This window comes from Emydura macquarii, unplaced genomic scaffold (genome assembly GCF_026122565.2).
Source record: "Emydura macquarii macquarii isolate MOO-44397 ecotype Brisbane River unplaced genomic scaffold, CSIRO-AGI_Emac_v2 contig_1876, whole genome shotgun sequence".
NCBI classification, from domain to species: domain Eukaryota; kingdom Metazoa; phylum Chordata; order Testudines; family Chelidae; genus Emydura; species Emydura macquarii.
Genome location: NW_027132013.1, coordinates 1,315,112 through 1,338,220, shown reverse-complemented (window position 1 = coordinate 1,338,220; position 23,109 = coordinate 1,315,112). Strand labels below are relative to the sequence as shown.

Sequence of the window (23,109 nt, the reverse complement as noted above, 5' to 3'; positions counted from 1 at the left end):
TACAGAGGACAGACTGGGGAACTGAGCTGATTCTTTCCTAGCCACTTCCCTGTACTTTTAAACCCTCTTCATTACTTAGAGACCACAGAGAGAGGTGCTTTATTATTAAAGACAGTTTCAGAAAGCAAGGGCTTACAGAGAAAGTATTGCCTTCATGCATCTGAAATACTACATAAAATGAGTTGGCTAATCTTTGTCTAGTCATCAGTACATAGTAGTCTACAATGCAAAACCACCAAACTAAATTTCAGCATGATATGGCCATCTGTGTAACACCTGTGGCAACATGCATAACAAAGTTAGTTATTTGACAAAAATCTTAACCTTACTATGTTATTTTTAGTATAAGTCACGGACAGGTCACAGGCAATAACCAAAAATTCATGGAAGCCTGTGAACTGTCTGACTTTTACTAAAAATAATGGGGGTGGGACTGATGGGGCATGACTGAAGCCTGAGTCCTGGGATGGGGGATGAGAGCCTGAGTCCCGCTGAGGACGGAGTGGGGGAAGGGTCCCCAGCACCCACCGTGGCTGACAGCTCCGGGTCCCTCCGGCCACCTGGGGTGGCTGAGAGCTGTGGCCCTGCTGGAAAATGTCACGGGGATGGGACCTCCATGACATAATCCTATCCTCAGTTATTAGGTAACTTTATACAGCAATTGGCTATGAAAAAGCCAAAACATAGCCAACAGTTGCAACTCATTTGTATCTGAGATTTCCCCGATACATAAAATAGGGAATAACTGTCCTCATTGTATGGTATCTTAACTTTTTAATGAAACCACTTCTGGCCTGCAGAAATTTGAATCTTCAGGTCCCTAACACTTGAGTTAATGGAAGAGAGTTCATTAACTGTCCGTAGAAGATTTTTATATCTTCTTTTGAGACTTCCAAGTACTAGAAGGTGCCTAACTATAAACAATTGAATAGATCTGATTCCATCCAGAAGACAGCAGTGGTATACATACCTTCAGCATGTTGATTACATTAGTGACCAGTTTAAAAGACTGGTATTTCTCAGGATACAGCTGAGATGATTGGCATGGAGACTATATATGGAAACTGACCAGGTGTTGCTTTGCTTGCATTACATTTCCCCAGTATGTATGATCAGGAATTTAGTTCATGTTAATTTCATGGCACTCAAATGGCAAAGTATGATGGTTACTTTAGAAATACCTAGATAGATAACAGACGGCGCTTAAGTCATTGTGAATAATAGCAAAATTAAATTAAGCAAAAATGAAATGACTAGTATCAATATTATTGAAGGAAGATGAATACAATTTACCTAGAGGCATCAGTTGAAATAAGATCTTTAATGCTATAGTGTTATAAAGTATCCATTTAAAATAATTAATCTATGTTTGATGGACGAGTTTTGTAACATATAGAAGACACAATAAAATAGTAACAAAGATGAATTTATCTTCTTGAATTATCTTAATGGCAATGCAGATTTAATGTTTGTTTTTCGTGATCCAGATGTGTTAATCTGGAACTCGGAAAATGGAAAATTTAATTAACACAGATTAAGTCTAATTGAACAGTCTGCTAGTATATACATAACTATCTGGACATAATGGTAAGTCTGCTGATTTTCAGTTTTATTTCTAAATTATAGATTAAATTAAACTTGAATATGGGATGGAAAAACAGTCTCTACCTACCTGTAGCGCCAAATGGCCTTTCGTCTTTGCTGAAAAACTATGCTAGGCCCAATAGTTCTGGTAGTCTGTGACAAGTGAAGGTCACAAATCTTCTTCTCTCCAAACCTCCAAAGCTTACCCTACAGGGCCAGTGAGGCTCTCATGATTTTGAAGTTCCATCTATCACAAACCCCTGAATTTCACAGTGATCTAGTATGGGCTTTCGTATCAAGCCCACTTAGTCCAAACCAGTAGTGGCCTTGCATGGTCTGGAATCTACACACAATTAAATCAAGTCAATATTTCTTTGTACTGTCAGCTCTCTACATAGGTAGGGTTCTGCCACTCCCCAGGTATGATGACTGAAAGTGTCTCTGTTGCTCCTTGACTTTGTTCATACAGTATTTGTAGTCTGTAGTCGCAATCCTAGTAAGGCAGTCCAAATGTTTGTTGGTCAATTTGTTCCTCTGTTCTCTTTTCACAATACTCATTGTTGAAAATGTAGATTCGCAGGTATACGTACTGACAAAAAATGACAGCATTTTTGCACACAATGTTTCAGAGATGGGTATTGTGTATCAGGGACCATGTCTTAAGTTCTGACTTCATGATGACATTTGTCTGAAGTTCCACAATTTCACTCTCCAATTTAACATAGTCAGAACAAATGTCTGTGATAACTGATGACGGAGATGACACTGTGAAAGGGGTTCTCAGTTAAATTCAAAGATGTAATGGAGTACAAGGAGTTTTTTAATCTAGAGTTGAATTCCACCATCAATTCTTCCAATACGTGTGCAAATGAATTGTAATTGAAATGTTTCAAATGCTTGGGATTTTCTGAGGTGACTGCGCTGAGTTTTGGAAAGTGAACAAACTACATGTTGGGAATGAGTAATGTTGTAATCCTGTTTTGAAAAGTGGTTACGACACGCAACATGCTGCTGCGAAGTTTCTCTTTTTCTCCTGCAACTGGAGATTTAGTACATTCAAGTGGCAAGTGATGTCAGTCAAAAATGCCAGCCTAATTATCAACTCTGGATTTTCCAAGTCTTTCTCCTTCTTCCCCTTGCTTTCAAGGAATTCACGAATCTGAGGAAGGAGGCCCAAAAATCTTTCAAGGACCCTGCCATGGGATAACCATCTCACTTCATTGTGCATCACTAGGTCACTGTACTCTTCCAGTAGTGCTCGAAACTGCCGGTGATTCAGTTCTCTTGAAACAATAAAATTGACCACCATTACAACCAATTACATGAGACTTCTCATTTCGCTATTTTTTAGTTTACCCATAATTGCTTCTTGGTGTATAATGCAATGAAACACTGTGAATTTGGGTGTTTCCTCATCAGGCCAATTAATCCATTCTCCTTCGCATATTTGGTTTATCGTCTGTACGTATAGATGTTAGTTTTGTCCAGTCCAAGTTATTCTCAGCAAAAAAAAATCGAGTAGGGCAGTCAAAATGTTTTGCCCATTTGTTTGACCTTTCAAAGGTATTAAACGCAGCAGTTCTTCCCGAAATAATTCTTCTTTGGGGAAACGAACTCAGACTCACGATTGTGAGACGTCACATATATCTGTACTTTAATCCACCGCTATGCTAAAACACGGTGCTGCCAAAATATCCGCAGTTCACTGTTGTCGGATTTCTTTTCCGATTTCCTCTACCCTTCTCATTATGGTTTGTCAGACAGTTGCAGCCCTTTTATTTGCTTTAGGATTGCATTTAGTTATTGAAATCAGCATACAGGATTTCCACAGAAGCCAGAAAACATTCTTTAATGATCTCTGCATCAGTAAATGCCTTTTTATGTCTTGCTAAAATTCATGCAATTTCGAAAGATGCCTCTGTCAAACTCTCTGCAATGGACCTCAATCTTTTTATTATATTTTGCTGGCCTTTTAGTGAAGCAGCAAGTTGTTCAATTTTACTTTTTCTTAGGTTACTTCCAGATGGGTAATTTTCACTGAAATTTGCATGCGCTGTTGTGTAATGGCGTTCTAAATTGCTGCGCTTAAAAGCAGAACACGTCTGCTGACAAATTAAATAAATAGGCTTCATAGACATTTCATTAAGCACAAAGAAAAACTCATCAATCCACTTTCCTTGAAACTTTCGGTTTTCGTCTTCCAAAGCACGTACCTTTCTCGTGTTTTTTGTTTTTGTTTTGTTTTGTTTTGTTTTTTGCTTGTGGCTCACTTATGGCCTTATCGTGGCTGCTACTTTCTCCAGCCACTTCATTTTTTGAAGTTGTTGTAGATCTGCTTTTCTTCGTTTCATTAATATCCACAATTATATTCTTATCTGCTTTTTCTCCTGTTTCACTTTCCGATTTTCTCTTCAACAGAATTAAGAATCTATCCATTCTTTCCTGTAACTCACTGGAGCCAAAAAATAATATATGACACAAATGGTTGAACACTCCAAGTTCTACATTGGTTGCTATGGTAATATTATGGTTATTATACAATGGATATCCTTGGATGTACTTATCGGTGCACATCGTACTATGTGGTCAGTGTGATGTGTAAAGGCAGACTTTGATATGCTTGGTACATATTCTTATGTCAAAAATAAAAAACTGGAATATAAACAATAAATCAGGGAGCTGCACTTAGGATCGATGGGAGCTGCCACTGGCTTGCAGGCCTTGGAATAAAGAACACTGCAATAGGATCACAGACAAGATAGCAGTAGCACCTCTAGCGACCCAGGTCATCATGTGACTATGAGATGGAGGAATACAGATACTGGGACAAATTCTGTGGTCCTTCATCTGGCAAAACTCCATTTTTGCTTACCTGACTCGGCATCCACCTTTCTGGCAACAGACTTTCCTCAAGAATCAAAGACCTTTGTTAACAAACTCTTTTGATTTTTCTCAGCAATAGAAAATTGTGACGTTAGAAATTATAGTATAGCTAGTATAAGTAGAGAGAATTATAGTTAAGGGTAGTTGACTGTGACTTCTATTTAATTCACCATACTTGACCATAATATACCATGTGCTCTGTAAAATGATTTCCCAGGTGTGCTGTTTTCTGCCTTTCCCAAAGGTATCCTGGTAAGGTGATAGACTACAAGCTTGAAAATTGCTGAGAATTATTAGGCTGTGGAATTGTTTCCCACTAGAAATGATGGAAACTCCATTGCTTTAGACATTTAAAGCTAGGCTGGATAAAGCTATAGAGAATTGTAGGGGACAGTCCTGCATGAATGGGGGAGGCACTAGATGTGACATAATAGGTCTTTTCCATCTATAGTAGAGAGCATCCTGGAGGTCAGTGAAATGGGAGGAAATCTTAAAAAAACAAACTTATGTACAAGGAGGAGAATAGCAATGGAAGGGGGAAATCAAGTGATAAACAGGTTAGATTAGATGCAGAGAATGCAAAAGGGGGGTCAGTGAATGAAATTCAGTATTTAGAGGCGGGGAGAAGATACAGGAAGGGGACAATAAGGTTTAAGAAGCAAAATAAAGCTGTCATTCTCAATTTCTTGTCTATATTCACCTCTTTTTGACAGATCTCTGATAGCTCCCTCCCTCTGAGATCCTGATTCCACACCTTCCTATTAGAGTTAATATTATTCTTGCAAGTTACCAAGTACTATAAGTCAATATTAAGGAGGAAAAATAAAAAACTCACTTTAATGTAAAGAGTGAAGCTGCTTGCTTATGTCCCACCCACTGTCTCCTATTTATTTCCCCTTGCTGTATGTAGCACTTTACATTTATTAGTACTGTGATATAGGAAGGGCAGAGGGCAGTAGGAGAGTGCTCAAAGGGAGGTATGTAAGCCCCAGAATGCTCAGGGCTCTGTTCCCTGTAGACTAGCTAGAAATCATCAGAGGGCAATTAGGAGTAGCTGAGGCCAATTAAGGCGTAGCCGGGTGCTTGATTTAAAAACCAGGCAGACAGCACAGGAGCTGGAGGAGCAGGTGCGCAGAGTTGTGTGAAGGAGCCGAGGGGGAGTGCAGAGTTGTGTGGAGGAGCGCTGAGAAAGGTATCGGGCCCAGGTTGGGGAAACCTGCCCCTGGCAGGACTGAGATACTCCCCCAGGCACAGGGGCCTGGATAAGGAAGCCCAATCCAGGCAGCAAGGAAGCAGGGCCTGAAAAGCCAGAAGGACCGAGGAGGGAAATTAGCCCAGGGGAAAAGACTGCAGCTGTGAGTACGGTGCCAGCAGCACATAGCTATTACTCATAGGGCCCCTGCGCTGGGACCCAAAGGAGCGGGCGGGCCCGGGTCCCTACCCCCCTCCCAGGGGAGATGGGATGACTGGTGATGCCCTGGCCCACTACAGAGGCAAAAGCGCAAGACCCACTAGGGTGAAGCCGGCCATCTGCCACAGTACCAGCTCTTCCTTCATGTCCTGCTGTTCTCTCTCCAGATCACGTATAGAAATTTGGCATCCTGCTATTATCAAACAATTCGATTGTGGCTGAACTTATATCTGACAAAGAAGGGGGCTCATGACAGACTATGCCCTTAATTCCAAAGCTTCACACCTGTTTCTGAATCCGAAGCAAATTCATTGAAATCAATGAAGTTAAACCAGTATTGCTAATGCCAAGTGTTCTAGAGTTATGCGGCAAAGAAGTCTGGAGGATTTTTTAAGAATGATATATTTTGGGTTGTTTTTATTTGCCTCAGGGATTTGTCCCTTTAGGATTCATGTTTCTAAGCTTTTTTTTCCAACCATAAGGGCTACAAGCTCTCCTTTTATTTTTATGAATGAAAGCTGAGATACTTACATTAGCACAGGGCTCTAGGAATTGGGGCTTCAGAAAAAAAGTACCAAGCATCACAAGACTTAGAATAAAATTGCAGCAGTGAGCTCCGCCGCTAATGTAAAACTTATTAAATAAGATCTGAAGTTGGCCCTTTAGTTACAAGTGTGGCAATCCAGACTGGCATAGGCATGCAAGGGGGCTCTGCTAGAAAACTCTTGTATGCACAATTGAAATTTATTAAGGTATCAACGGAATGTTCCTGCCGCATGTGTTGCACATTCTCTACCATTACAACCAAAGCAGCTGTGAAGATCACCTGGAAGTCCTTTGTGCACCACTAGTCCACAGACCACAATTTGGGGGCCACTGTACTATTGTACAGCCTGTTTTAAAATAAAAAAAGAGGGATAAATATGAAAAGCTATGGGAGAGCTAGTATAAAGGGTTGTACCAGATTTTACAACTAATGAACTAATTAAATAAAAATTGAAACCTAATTAGGAAAAAGAAATCTGCGCAATGGACTTTTGACCCTAATTGTGAAACTGAAGCATCAGTTACTTAGTGTAGCATTTTCAGTGACTCACTCCAACTTGTATATATGCATATTAGATTCTTTGTTGTACAATATTCAAGAAATGGGAAAACGGCAAATGTAGCCATTAACCTTAACTTTTTAGGGCAAAAGTCACAGCTTCATTAATATTTATATGTGGAATCACTTAAGCTATATGTAGTATGCCCAGAATATTTAAAGAGTCTGGCTCATTTCACTTGCCTCTGAATTAGCAGGCCTGCAGCATCTGTAAGGTGTACACACACACATTTTGTTTGTTTGGAATAAAAAGAAAGTGAACCTTTTTGATGACGGAATTTGGTTTTATACACTGAGGGCCTGATCCAAAGGTCGTTGAAATCAATGGAAAGGCTACACTGGGCACTGGAACAGGCCTGACTCTGTCCTCTGGATTCTAGTGTGAAGAAGAAAAAAGTTTAAACTCCACACAGCTCCCACTGATTTAAGCACTGTGAAAGAAGAGGAGCTACTGGCCATTTTGAGGCTTCCCGCTGAGAGCAGGTGTTTTATGTACAATGGGCTGACAATTGGTGTCTGTCTAAAGCATTAATGCACTGGCAATAACCAGCTGTTGAAACACAATGGCTGGACCTTGTCGGCAATTGAAATAGAAGGGATGACAGTTTGAAATTCTTTAAGACTGAAATTGGACAGTGCTGAAATGTCAGGGTTGGCTAGAAACAGGCTGTGTAGTTCCCCCAGGAGCCTTCCCCAGCGTTCTGAGTTATTCAATTTGCCTGTTTTATGGCACTCTGTTGGAGTTCCCTGTGATTTAGACTGAAGGCAACTTTCTCAACTAATTGATGAAAGTTCAATATCTATTCTGCTGGAATTTTGGAACAGGCTTCTGCTAAGCATTGTGTAGGTGTTTGCCAGTTACCAGAGGGGCCACCCTAGCCACCAAACTGACTTCTGTCCCACTAAAGGGCCAGATCGGAATTCTCCCTCTGTTTGGCTGGCTGCAGGCAATGTAGTCATTTTTGACAGACGCTGTCGGGGAGTGGCTATGCTCTTCTACTCTCAGGCTTCCTGCAGTCATGTGGGGATGGAGGGCAGTTATCACAGAAATGAGGGGAGGGGCAGCTTCCCAGGAGAGAGCATCAGCCTACATGAAGAGGAAGGTAGATCTCCCTGGCACTAATTAATTTTCTTCCCCCATAGCATCTTTAGCCACCTGTTGTATTGTAGACTCAGTCAATTACTGTATGGTGTCATGGGACAGCTGCTCTTTCTGGGGAATTAAAGGAATTTTGGGGAATCATGGCTAATCTGCCCTGGCTGCCTTATAAAGGCCCCATGCCGCTGATTTCCCCAGGTGGCTTATTAGTAAACAAGCACCTGGCCCTAATAAGTGACCCAAGATCAGTTGGAGGGAAGTCCAAAGGGAGACAGGTGGCTTCTGTAGAAGGCAGCTCCCAAGAGAAGCCTGAGCCAGAATGCTGAGCAGGGAGCTTAGAAGGTGAGTTCTTTGGGGTACCTACCAGGACGGGAAGCCTTTCAGAGATGCTCCTGGGGAGGGGAGCCTCCTAAAAGGAGGACTGCAGCCAACAGAAATCCAAGTGGGCCTGGTCTCACCTAGGGGTCTCCCTGCTATTGTCCTTAAGCCCAACCTGGGAAGGATCACGCAGTGTCCTGGACTGATCTCCCCAGACGAGAACATTACTTTAGTAGGGGCAAGAGGCCTAACGCCAGGGGAAGAGATTGGAACCAAGAGAACCCTGGAGAAAGAGCCTGGGTAGAAGTGAACACTAGATTCAGGTGTGGGACATGGATTAAGAATGGCCTAGTCACCCCGCAGTGATGTTGGGGTGAAAGTTTTGTTTGTTGTGTTGGCTTTTCCGTTAATTAATGAGACTTCCACAGGGAGGTGCTTTTTAGCACTTAACTGGCAGTTCGGACTCATTGATATCCTGGGGAAGGGAAAAATCAGCTAAGGGCTCATCTGCAACACTATGCTCCCATACAAGGGGGCAAGCTGGGTCAGACCGGAATGGTGAATATGGCCTCTAGAGTGATCAGGGTGAGAAGAGCAGAGGGGTGGATCCAGCAATATCGTATCTGTAGTTTTTTGCCTACTATCTTGATATCCAAGGACAAGCATCTTCTGAGCAAGCTAAGAGAGTTGAGACCCACCTCCCTCTCGAGATCTGAGGTAGTGGTGCAGTCCTGAGTGTTTCTGCAAAACAATGTTGTCTATCTCCCCTGAACAATATGCTTCTGGAACTCTACTGTATGGTCCCAGGGTTGGATTATGAACTTTCCCATGCCAATTCAGCTCTTCCACTGGATGAAAACTTTAAAAAAAAAATTTGGAGGAAGTTAGGCTACATGGGCTCCCCTCACCCTGAATATATTTTCCGTATTTCGGTCACTTCTACTTAGAACATCCCAGATCCTATATGGGCCCTAGTGGTGTATTCCACACTAGCAGAGTTTGTCAAGTCCTCTGTTAGTGGCTGCTCCATCAGAGGATAACAGCCTAATACTGCTACTAGCTAAAGGAATTGTCACTTTACGTCAAGTGGTCTGAGCTATGATGCAGAAGATCCCAAGTTTGAATGATTATGGTCTATGCTGGGGTTGATTGTTACAGTGGCATGAGTATTTTTTTTTTTTTTAGTCAGAGGTATTTAGGTGGGCATTCTGCACCCTGAGGAAACAATTTAGTGTGCCATTTCCACTATAATCCAAGGGCCCCATCCAAGGCATAGTTCACCAACAGTAGTATTTTCCAGATACGTTTTTATTAGATGGAGACTCCTGTTCCACCCAGATGGACAGGGTGAGTGGGTCATGTTGAGTAAAGATGTGGTGGTGATCTTTTTTTTCTTCCTCTGACATGTCCCATCACCTTATTTGTTTAATGTGACCTGATGAGCGCTTGTGTTGCCTTGACAGACAGAGGACAGTGGCACCAACAGTGGAGGGAATGGGTGCTCAGACATCTGTGATGGGAAAAGCTTCAACATATTCCAGTCTCCTATCACATACTAGGGAAACAAGCAGTTAATTTGCATTGTACTCTGAAGGAAGCTGCCTTTTTGTGCCAGTCAGACTTTAGGTTTAACATTTTCCCTTATATGATCAAATAAGAAAATGGTATTCAGATAAATATTTGAATAGTTGCGGGTACACAGATACATTTTTGAGTGTCATAAAGTCTAAAGCCATGTAATTTGATATATCCATTCTTGAATAGAGAAGAACTATAGGACAAAAGATGCATGCACCTTTAATAAACAATATGTCACAATGGAGGCTTTTTATCACTAAACATTTCAGAGTAGGTTACTATAAAGCACTCCAGTGGAAATAAAAAAGGCTGATTAATGTTATTTAATTGACTGCATTCTGTTCCCTTTATTTTAGGGTTAGAGGATGTAAGTGTACAAAAGAGCAGTATTTCATCTTCTCTGATTCAGGTATTCAGATTTGGAATAGAGTAAAACTCAACCCAAGACAGTCACAGTTTTTGTGCCCTCCGATTTCTAAAGTAAAAATGTTGGGATGTAATAGAGTTACTATCTTAAATCTGCCTTACTTTTTCATTTTCTGGAGTATGAATGGGGACTTTCAGAGTTATATAAAATAAGAGGTTCAAAAAGTAATCCACCGAGATCCTCTGAACACCAACTAAGCATTATATTTACAAAAATCAGTAGTGGATACTATTGGTAGGCAGGATTATAGCTTTAATCCAAACTATATTAGGGACCAGTCTTTGATGGCAGTACTGTAGAAGGCAGAATTGAAAGCATTGTTGTCTCTGCAAAGGCTGTGTAGAAGAATCCATACCCTTTAGACAATCTTCATTCAGCTGTTTTTAACAACTCTAAAGATTTCCTTCTGCCATTTTATTGAATGCATCCTAGCATTTTTGAATGAAGCTTCCAATCATGTGGCAATTAGAGGTTAGGGCCTTTTCATCAGTAGAGATGGTGATTACATGAAGCTGATTCTCCTGTGTAGCTGATGGATTAATCTGATCAATCCTGCATATAACCTTCCTAGCCATCCATTTCAGGTGTTTATACATTATCACAGATTTTCTTTTGGTATTGTCTGTTCCATTTCCTTTGGTCATTGCATCCATAGCAGCTGTTTCTAGGTTACAGTATATGGCTGAGCATCTTATTCCCATGATTTTGAAATGAAATGAGTTGTGTCAAGTGCCTGGTTAAAGCTTAAGCATGATTATGATGAGAAAAGGATAATGATCAAGCAATAAATTTCAATAAGGCAGGCATTATCCTCTCTTAACAAGACCCTTGTGTGAGGTACACAAGAGTTCCAAATGCTAACAGAGGGATTGTAAAACACATTGAGTTGATTGTATGATGATAATGTCCACCTCCAAAGGACTTGTAATGATTTTTGCATGTCCAACTTTTTTATGTACCTAAAACATTCTGAATTTAGCAGCATAGTTTGGTTTTTTGCTCTCTCTGACACTGGAATTTGAATAGTCAACTGATGACACATCTGCAAAACATGATAATGTTCAGATGGAGGGGGGGGGGGGGAGTGTGTGTGTGTGTAAGTAAGTAAGTAAGTAAGTAAAGGGCCAGGAGTAATTTACATGCTAACAAATAATAGTAACATCAGCCAGGCTCATATAACAGTTCGCTCCGCTATTCCTCAAGCAATGTGTTTCCTTAATATACATGTTTGAGCATGCCATCTGTCAAACCACATCCTCATCCTAAAAATATATGGATCATCATTCCTTAAAAATACAAGCAATTATCACTCAGTGTTAACAAGTTTTCCAATCAGAAAAAAAGATGCTAGAAGGCTGACTATAGGAGTAGGTTAGAATATATAAAAGAAGACTCCACTTCAGGAGCACACTGACATGTCAGAGAGACAGGGCTGGTTATCATGATGGACAATCTCCATAGGGAGATGTCTGTCAGTATTTTTAGACTTGCTTATAGACTACCACTTTTGCTCAGGAGAAATGAGTGCTGAGGCCCAGCTTGTTTTTCCTGTGTGCTGCAGTTCCTCTTGGAAACCTATATATTGTCAAGAATCAGGGCCTGCAACAGAGCCAGTCTCTGGGCAACCTATCAAGCACAGCTGACCTGTAGTAGTCTGCTTGATTGGTTGGAGGGGTCAGCAGACCAGCTCTTAAGTCCAGCAGCAGTTCAGCAGCTGCTCAAAGCAGTCACCTATGACCATGATAGCTCCTGTGCCAGCTTGTTCCCAGTCCTGCTTCTACTTAGTTACATCTTGGACCCAGGCCTGTTACTGCCATGGCCCCATCTTACCTCACTCCAGGTGACCTGGTTCTTACCCTGGGCTCTGATTCCTGTCTTCTGATTTGGCTCTGACTGTTGGCTCTGGCCTCTGACTCTGGGTCTCACCCTGGGCTCTGATTACAGACTCCTGCTGTGATGCTTGACTCTAGCACCTGGCCTATGATTCCAGCTTTGACTTTGAACTTTGATTTCTGCTTACAAACTCCTACTCTAACTACTAAACACCACTGTCCACCTCCTAGTCATTGTCAGTTTAAGCAGCCCCAACACAATCAAAAGGGGGCTAGAGATAATATGGCAAAGATGGAATCCACAAAGGCCAGTATCTCTGAGGGAGATGGCGGTAGCCCTACAGACCTTGCAGGGCCAGGTTGCTGCCCTACAGGGACAGAATGTGGTCCTGCAAGCTCAAGCCATGCTGCCTTAATCTCCAATCCCTATGAGCCAAAGTTCCCCCTGCCTGACAAGTTCAGTGGTGATTGTGACACGTTTCCTGGGTTTCTAAATCAGTGTTGGCTCCTATTTGTGCTACACCTACAGTTGTACTCCACTGAACAACTCTGAGAGGGATTGATTATCTGCCTGCTTGCTGGGAAGGCCCTGGCTCGGCATCTCTGCTCCAGGAAAAAAAAAAAATCAAGCGTGCTTCCAGGACAATTTTGTTAGTTATGGCGGTAATCTTCAATGACCCAAGTCATGAGTGTACTGCCGAAGCAGCACTGCAGGTGTGATAGCACAGGCGCAGTTGCTAAATATGTAACAGTGCGCCAGCATTTGGTGGTAGACCCTGAGTGGAATGATGCAGCCCAAATGATATCATTTCCAGCTTGCTTTCCATGATGTGGTGCAGGTGGAATCCCTGTCCGACCGGGATGCCTTCATCAGCCTGTGCCTCAAGATCAATGATTGCCTGATGGAAGGCTGCCGAGAAAAAGGATGGCCTCCTAGCTCCTGCAAGTGCTGGGCCCCCATCACTAGTTTTTCCTCCATTGCCCAAACCCATGCAAGTTGATCACATCTGTTCTCCACATTGGAGAGGCAGGGTCAATCAACACCGTTCATTGGGCCTATGGCTATGCTGTGGGGAACTTTGCATCAAGCTGCTCCATCAAGGTCCAGTCTGCACCTGTGTCAGGAAACACCAAGCCCCAGCAGGGTGTTCTGGGCTGAGTTGGTACTTTTTCTCCCTTCCCCAACAGCCCATACCAACACTTGTTCACCAATCAGCATCCAGTACATCTTCAACTCCCTCTCTGGTTCTGGCACCCTGTGATGCCCAACAACCACCTGGAAGTGCTCGTGGATTTGGGTGCCTCATGCAATTTTATGGATCTGGAGTTTGCCTGAGCATACAATATCCCTATGTAGTGCAAGGAGTCCACGGAATTAGTGAAGTCCGTCAAAGGTCACTCTTTTTTTTTTTTTTTTTTTTTTTGTCGGGACCAGTCACCTACTAGATGGCTTCCTTACAGGTAATTACTCTTCAAGGCAACTGAGAAGTTCTCTAGTTTGGGTTAATTCATGCACTGCATTCATCAGTTGTCCTTGGCATCCCCTGGTTTGTTGGCTGTGACCCACTCATCTGCAAGTGGTCAAGCATGGTGTGCTTTAACTTCCTGTCTTGATGACAGTACTGTTTTCTGAGAGCCAACCCAATATTAACAAGCTTTTGTGGATTACTTGGTCCCATAAGGAATTCAGAGATGCCAAGAGAGTATCCAAAGATGACCCCAGCAACCCCCACAACCACCCCGATGGCTCCAGGGATTCCTGTCAAGTATCAACACTATGCTTATGTGCTCAACGAGAAAGAGACGGCACCGTACTGGCTAATTGCAGCTACAGTTGCCCCATCAACCACCAGCTGGGCGCAGAGGTGCTCTTCAGGCACATTTACTCCCTCTCCACACCTGAACTATAGGCACTCCAGAGCCTGTCTTGAGGAAAACCTGCAGAAGGGGTTCATCTGCCCCTTCACATCCCCAGTAGGGGCCATGTTCATCTTTGTGGCCAAAAAAAAAAAAAAAGAGTTCTCTCTCTGGCCTTGACTATTGAGCTCTGAATAAGATTAGAATCTGAAACCGGTACCTCTTACCACTTATTAATGAGCTGTTCGAAAGACTCTGCTCTGCCAAGGTTTTCACAAAGTTGGACCTCCATCCAGGAAGGAGATGATTTGAAGACTGCCTTCCATACTGGGCGTGGCCACTTGATCATGCTGTTCGGTTGTGCAACTGCCCAGCAATCTTTTGACATTTCATAAATTACATCTCTAATGATATGCGGGACCAATTCATTTACCTGCACAACATCCTCATTTTCTCCAAAAGTGAGGACACGTCCATATTATCATATGCACACTGTCTGCGGTCACTGGAGGGGCTATCGCAAGAATGCTGAATTAGGGCAAACAGCAAAGAATAGAGCAAATGATCATTAAACTTCTAACAAGATATAAATAAACACAGACAAATACAATTAGAATCTACTTCTGATTTTCTAACAATGCAGACCTACATTTCAAGAACTCTAGTCTGTTTAACATGGCTTTGCTAACTATCTACAAGGAATGGCTCTGTTCACCATTTCAGTACTCTTCTAACATGTCCTTAAAAGTTGCTTTCACATCATGCAGCCTGCTGGTTGCTTAACCCTTGCGGGCTCAGTGTCACGGAAAGATTCTTCCAAAGCCATCTTTGTATGCGAAGCTCAAGATATGTAAGTTCATTAAAGACGCAGGGGAATTCTTTTGACCATATTGCTGAAGGACTCCCTTGGACACATGGAAGGTGGTAGCAATGTCCCACTGGTCTGCCCCCAAGCATATATGTGGAGTGCAGTGAATCCTGGAGTTTACCAGTTTCTACAGATGATTTATTAAGGATTCTCTGGTCTGGCTGTACCTATAACGGTGCTCCTCCCCAAGGGGACTCAGTTCATCTGGTCTTTAGAGGCTCAGTCAGCCTTTAATTAACCGAAGAGGGCATTTGCTTCAGCACCCATATAGATTCACCAGATCCCAATAAACCATTTGATATCAAGGCTGATGCCTTGAACTTTGCCGTAGGCGCAGTATTATCTCAACATGCGGGCCCTCGTAACCGACTTCACCACTGTGCCTTTTTATTCTCAGAAGCTAACCGTGGTGGAAAAAATTTACATTTGGGAAAAGGAGCTCCCAGGGACATTGTGTAATCGTGGTTACAGTCAGTCTCCTAAGAAAAATGGCACACTTCACTCCACGCCACACTGTTTCTTTTGCACGGAGACAACTTAGCTTTTACAGGAGGATGTCTGTTACTGATGGGCATTGTGTCAGACTGGGGTCTCCAGTTCATCCCCTGATACTGGTGGGAATTACTCAGACTCCTTGGCGTCCCTCAACAATGTCCTCTTATGACTCTCAAACTAATGTACAAACAGGTGGGGACAGTATCTTTGCTGCTTTTTGATTTCCTACTGGGACAACTGGCTTCCCCTGCTGTGCCCTAGGAGGCACCCTTAATGGGGTGGGTACTGATTGGCTCTGCTACAGGCCTAGCTTCCAGTCTTCTGGCAACTTAACAAGCGCAGCTGGCCTACAGTAGGCTACCTGATTGGTTAGAAGGGTTAGCAGACCAGTTCTTAAGCCTAGCAGCAGCAGCAGTTCAGTGGCTGTTCAAAGCACTCACCCATGGCTGCTTTCTTCCCAGCTCTATGCCTGCCTTCGCTCACTCCAGGTAACCCAGTTCTGACCTCTGACTCTGACTGCTGTGACCCTTGTTTCCCGTACCCAGGCTTTGACTCCAACTCTGATCCTGGGCTCCAATTCCTGGCTACTGATTTCTGCTCTGACCACTAGACTTGATTCCTGCTCTGGCTGCTAGGGGTGATTGTCCACATGTCATATAGCTGGCAGATATTTCATCTTAAATTAGCAAAAACTTGCAAGAAGCAACATAGGTTAAAAATAAAGATTTTGCCCCCCTCCCTTCCCCCCCCATTTGTATCTCGTCTGGTAGCTTTTGTTCACTTTTTGCATTCTATGTGCTTGTTTGATTAAACTTGCACTTAAGCAGGAAACAGTAACACGTTATCTATCTAAGTGTTTCTAACAATTAGGGTCCTGATCCTTTTCTTTCAAACACAGAACATGCTTTTTTGAACTCTCTCCCCTTTGCTATCAAATGCATATTCTCCTTGTCGATTTCTTAAGCTTTCAGTAGCCCTGCCACTGATACAGTTTGATGCTATGTGAGTAAATATTTGTATTGCTCTTGTGCATTTTACAGTTATTTAAACAGGGATTGGGAAGAGCATTAGTTCGCCATGTTAACAATCTGTAGGCCCTTATCCAGAAGCTAAAATACAAGAAAAACCTCTAAAATAGTAAACATTTGTCCCTGATGCAGCTCCATTGATTTCAGTGGAGTTACAATAAGGATCAATTTGCACTTTTAGAATTCAAGGTGAGATGTCAAAAATCTCCTTCATTCATTTGTTCAATCTCCTTCTTCATTTACTTCCCCTGCTCTTCTCTGAGGGCAGGGCAGAAATACGGAGGCTGCTGTTTACCCAGTTTTATATTTTCTCATTCATTTGTCTCTACAACCCCCAGACCATAGATTGAGTATAACACAGAGCACATTTATTTCAGGAGCAAGTAGCCTCTCTTTGTCATTGCAGTTGAGAGCGGCTTTCATCCAGCTTCTAAAGAAAGAGGAAGAAAGGCAGTAATTTGATTCTGAGGGAACTATTTCCAAGAGAATTAGTACTTTAGAATAAAGCCAGTAATATTCTTTGAGTTGCTTTTGTTCACTTTTTGCCTTGTATGCGTTTGCTTAGTCGACTTGTGAACGCAGGCAGCATTTGTGCAAGTTTATATGTAGCTGAATTCTCTGGCGGTGTGAATTGATGTAGCTTCCTTGGAGTCAATGGAGCAGTCTACACTGATCCATGTTGTTTAAACATCTTCTACACAGATTAGGTCTGATTCGCCAGTCACTCCAGTTTAACTCCATTGAGTATAGTGGAGTTGTTTCTGATTTACGCTGAGGTAAGTGAGATGATAACCTGGCTCAGGATTTGTCTAGTATCATGCTCCCACTTTATCACTTACCACTTTATCAGAGAAGGCAAAACCACTAGGAGCTGCATGCAGTCCATAGGCACTCTAACTGTATAACAAATCTACAATTACCAAAAAATGGTTGCACTTGCTGGTATAGTGAATCTCCTGAATCTGAATCTTAATTGGGCAATTTTGGATGTTGTTAGTCAGTGGCTTGGCAGCAAAGTAGGGAGATCATCCCCAAGGCCAGCAGCAACACCTGTTTTCATTCCCTGAAGTAACCATTATCACTAAAGCCTGCCAAGCAAGCAAGCACTTTGTCTTGGAATGCATTGTGCCGGTCCACTTATATAGTTTTAAATTCTATTATGTATTGTATCTGACAGATTTTTCCAGAGCTGGGACATTGACCTTTATTAACAAACAAAACACTGTGGTAGGCGATTAGGTTGGTGGCTATGAGGGATTATGAAGAATCATTGCAGAAAGTGATGCATTTCCTCTTATAACTGCTTGTCTTGCATTCAGTCTTTTAAGCTTCTGCGATAAACCTCATCTCTTTTTCTCTCTCTAAATTCTGCCACCTTATTTCTGTATGTGGTCCACCCTGCCCCCCACTTTTGAAACCTTAGACTCTTTCATGCTGCTTATGTGAAGAGGAATCCACTTTAATGACTTCTTTTTTGTGCTTTGACAGCAGATGGCAATTATGAAACATTTAACTTCCTAAGTGCGACTTCATTGACAGTGCTTGTCCTAGTGCTGTTCTAGCTTGCAAACTGCCAGCAGCGGCATCAAGCAGCTCCTTTATGTTGGCAGTGCTCTTACTGAATACCAAAAAATAAAATAATCTCTCTGGAATCTTCTTGATATTGCAGTTTTTATTTGAGCTTTTAAGGTTCTCCTTATCAAAGCTCTGGTCTTCCTTTAGAAAACCTAAATTCTTCTGTTCTGGTTTTGCCATTTACATGACAAACCAAAGGTTAGATTCTTCACAACACCATCCTCAGTTAATTTTATATATGTATTTCATTTGTAGGGCGAGGTGTGTATCTATCATGTTTTCCTACATTTTTTACTTTGCTTTTATCTGCCTCTGGCTGTCTTGCAGCTTGCACTTGGATGCATGATTCAGACTTACACTATCACGCTTAATTGCTGCTTGGGAAATTTAGGGGCAAACTTCCTTTTGTGTCTGTCTTTTCTTCCGCCTTGCCAGACACATTTTTGCAAAAATCCTAGTCAGCATTTTATTGTATAGGCAAGTGCTTTGTCTCCCTGTTCTGTGTTTAAGTAGCTCTGTATACCTTTACCTTTTTGGTGGTAAAAACAGTTACTGACAAATTATATAAGATTGGTGTAATGTACATTTACCCCCCCCTCTCCATTCTCCCCGGCTCCAAGGCCTCTTAGTTAGAGCATATCTGCATGGCTTCTGGTGGTGAGCCTCCCTATTTGGGTTGACAGACTTGGGCTCGTGAGGCTCACCCTAGCACTCTCAAAATAGCTGTGTAGATGAAGTTGTGGCTCAGGCTGGAGCTTGGGCTCTGAAGCCTAGGGATTCAGATGGGCTTATGATGCCATAGTAGTGCAAAGGGACCTCAGTATAAATGAAAATCTGGCCCTGAGTTTGTGGATTTTTTTTTTTTTTGTCTAATGTATAGTAGCGTACAATCCTTTTGTGATGGAAGAATCAGATCAGTGACAGGAAAGCATAAGGAGAATGAATGCGTGCACCCTTTGAAAGTAGATATTATTTTATTATCCCTTCTTTATTTTGACCTGGCAGCCATGACCCAAGTGTACTTTATAGGTTTCTGAGGTACATAATAAATTGCTCCTAACAATGTTAATTGTCATCACTGTCCACTGGTGAGAGGAGAGGTCATTGTGGAAACAGATGAAGTGTGAACTAGCTGGGAAGCTAGCACTGGGACTTTATTGCTAGTTCTGACAGTGACTCCTTGTGGGACCTTGGACAGATGTTTAACTTTTCTGTGCCTCATGTTCCCATCTGTGAAATTGGTATGATGCTCTCTGCCTCAAAAGTGTGTCTTGTGGCTTAAGTTATCAATATTTGTAAGGTTGTCTGAGATTCTCAAATGGAAGGGGTACTCTTCTAAGTGAAAAGTATGACTGGTCCAAACCCTGTTCTCCCCTACCCCCCCTTTGTACTCCCCTAATGGCACTTCTTATTATGTTGTTTGTTATTTATTTGTGGTGTTATAGCACCTAGGCGCTCCAGTCATGGATCAGGACCCCATTGTGCTAGGTACTGTACAAACACAGAATGAAATGACTGTCCCTGATCCAAAGAACTTACACAATCAAAGTTTAAGACGAGAAAACAGAGGGAGGCAGAGAGATCAACAAGGGAGTGTAAGAAAACAATGAGACAATATTGTCAGACACTGGGTGAGGGAAGGGATGGAACACACAGGGCGAGTGAACAGTGGGTGGTGGTAAATGGCATGTTTAGTTCCGCAATTTCTTGGAAGGGGTGAACAGAGCACGATAAGGGGAGAAGAGGGCAAAGAAGGGCATTGTGGAATGAAGCTGAAGTGAAGAGACTGGTGAGGGAGATGGAAGGTTGGTGCAAACAATCAATCAAACAGGGCAGAGAAAATCAGAGAACATTCTATAATCTTGACTGGAATGTCCAGAGGTCCCTACTTTGGTGGCTTCTGCTCCTAATGGATGGACTTTCAGCTGGCTGCTCTCGGCAGTTTTTCCCCAAGACTGCATGCTGGAGGGAGGGGAGGCACCACCTGGGTCCTAGTGCCTGGTGGTGGTGGGGTCTCCCCTGTGCAGTTCTGGGTCCAGAGGTGTGTTAGGGTGAGGGGTATCCCTGATTGAGCCCCATTTTGCTCCCTCTCCCTAGTGAAGCAGTCTCTGCTTTGGCTGCTTCTGCTCCAACCAACTGGAGTCTGGTTGGCACTTTATGGAGGGAGCGCTACCTGCCCCCTCCCAGAGTGGTCAAAGTGCATTGCAGTCTGGAGGTAGTGCAGTAGCAGAAAGGTCCACTGGGGTTGTTCCAACTCACACAAATAAGTGTAGCTGTGAGGCTGCTCTAAATTGCATCTGGAATCAAACCAATCCCTGGGTGCCTCCAAGGTCATAGGGCGAGACCTGGAGGTGGCAGAATGGAGCTCAGGTGCACCTGAGGATCTGCTTAAGTAGGAAAAACAAATGTAAATGAGAGAATGGCATGGTGTTGGTGAAGCAAAGGCAACAAGGATTAAGAAAAGAAAAGAAAAGAAAAGAAAACTGCAAGGCATAGCTTGCCTAGATTTGCCTAGGTGGTAGTGATGACCTTGAAGCCATGTTCATGTTCACCCCTTAATAAAATTAGCTCTCCTACACGCCCGTGATTCCCGTCCGAAGCTTTTTCTGCAGCAGTTTCTTTTGGAAGTCTCTCAGACGTTAGCATTGAAGACCATATAAGAACCTAGGTAGAATGAAGATAAGCTTATTTTAATGTGTGGAGAATGGCCGTTTAGTTACATCTCCCTGTTTACTGTTTATTTCCTTTCCCTGGGCTGTTGGACTTTACATTTGTTAGTAATGAATCTCCCCCTGTTGCCTGTAGCTCCCCCTACTCAAATCTTGCCAGGTCATGCTGCAGTGTAACTCTGTCTCTTCTGTGTATTTGCTGCTCCACCAATTTTGGTGTCATCTACATATCTGATTATGGCTGAGTTCATACAAAAGGAACATTTGACAAAGAGCCATGAAATGGACATGAGAGGTGCAGAGAGAGGCATTGTGTATGTGTGTGTAATTGGTCAAAAACATCTCTGGAAATAATCTGGGACTGAGCTGGAATTAACTGGAAGCATCACTGCTGAAGGGTGCTGGGCTACGGTTGGAGAATCATTGCCTTGAACAACTGGATAATCTGCATTGTTAATTTCCTCTGTACGTTTTCAAAGAAAATCAATAACTATGAAATGTGGTTTGTGAAGCAGTAGACTGTATCAGAGAATAATGGTTAACAGTGTTCTCTTCCATTCTATTTTACATTTGTAGTCCTTTGCAGGGCTCCTCTGTCCATCAATTTGATGTTTAATTTCATTGTTGTCCATTAAGGGGATGAGAGGTTTGCAGTCTCTTAGATGGCTGAAATCCAGCATTTTAGATGGATATTTCTTCTTAGTTTCTCAATTAATTGGATAGATACGTGTAAGGAACTCAGAACTACCCCTTCCCCCCTTAAATGAAATAAGTCACATTACCTGTTTTTTTTCCCAGTCTCTCTCTGTTTTCCTGAATGTGTCTCTCTTCATTTACAACCTCTTTTAGATTTTATGCATTTCTACTGTCAAGTGTTTTAGGCCCAAAAATTAGATTTTTTTTTTTTGTAAGGAGGGAGAAGAAAATATTACAAAATAAGCAAAACTGCATTATGTGTCCTTGTCAATTGTCACTAGAAATAATTTTCTGTTTGGATGTAATCATTCCCTGGAAGCATTTGTATCCCAAATGATGCAGCAGCACAATGCTGCATGAGAACCAGAGAGTGAAACTGACTACAAACCAGATTGAAAATGCCAGGCTGTACAACATGCAAAAAGTAGACAAATGGCGAGAATGGCCAAGAATAAATGAGCTGTTTTAAAATGTTTTCACTTTTAATAATTTCTGGAATTTTTAGCTCATCAGGCATATTTCTTTTTATTCCTCAGAAACGTTTCTCTCTATCCCATACATTTCTGTAGCTTTAAATGATGCATCCCTGTTTTTTTCTCTCCAGTTCTCCTTATTTCTAGCTTTCAAGAGTGGCAAGTGTATTACCTCTCCTCCATACCACTTGTTCCCCTTTGTTGCCTTTTCCTTGTTTCAGTCTTTGCATGCAGTACCATTGCTAGCCCCCTGGGGGCCCTATGCAGGAATATCTCCCTCCTTGAGCGGCTCAGGGCCCTAAGCAATTGCTTAGTCTGCTTATGCCTAGCGCTGGCTCTGGTCTTTAGTCCTTTTTCTGTATGCGTGCCCGCCTTATTTCTGTTTATCCTCTGTGATCTCCCCTTCCTTCCAAATGTAGGATAATGGAAATCTCCTTCTGGCTGTAGAGAGCAGGCTCATCAAGATTGATTTTTCTTCCTTCTTCAGGAGAGGCTTGAGAGAGTGAAGCAAAGCCCTCCACCTCCTCCCCACCATCAGTGGTGTAAGCAAGCAGCCTCCAGTGCAGCAGTCCCAGCTTCAGCCTGATTCCAAACTTGAATGTGCTGCCACCAAACAGCTACTGTCTCTTCCTCCCCTCCCATTTCCATTCTTGTCTCTTCCCAATCATTCTGTTTTCTCTCCTCTTTCTTCTTCTTTTTGAGTCTCCTTTCCTCTTTCTTCCCTACTGTTTATCTTCTGTCCAGTTCCCCCTAGGGGCACCTACAGCATTCAAGGCCATGAGACTTGTGCAATCCTCATTAGTTCCACTCTGCTCATGTTACTTCATAAATGGTCCCTTTGCTAGCAATCTTATGACAGGCCTAGGTTTAAACAGACATAGAGGCCAGTCTCCCCTCTTGTTCCTAGAGGTTGTCCCTGGCAGACCAGCTTGGAGAAAATGTCCTGGTGCTGTGCATGTTCTGGCAATAAAGAGAAGAATTCGGCTGTCATTCTGGTACCTTTTACAGGGACTGAACTCACTTTAAAAATTGACTGGATCTCTTCCCACCCAAAAATATGAAGCTAACTATTGATTGAAGTTTGAGCCAAATAAAAATGTTTTGTTAGCACGAAAGTGCTTACCCCATGACTATTCTGTTGTGACAAATATCCAAGGATTCTGCTTGATCGTGCCAGGTTTTGAGACCCCTACTCTATCTGGTGACTTCTA

The 23,109-nt window shown here is 42.5% G+C and overlaps 1 protein-coding gene across 6 annotated transcripts in view; it reads left to right on the top strand.

The window, feature by feature from the left end:
* The window catches only part of NELL1 (neural EGFL like 1), a 394,533-nt gene that overhangs the window by 33,870 nt on the left and 337,554 nt on the right, over window positions 1–23,109 (top strand). The window lies entirely within an intron of this gene.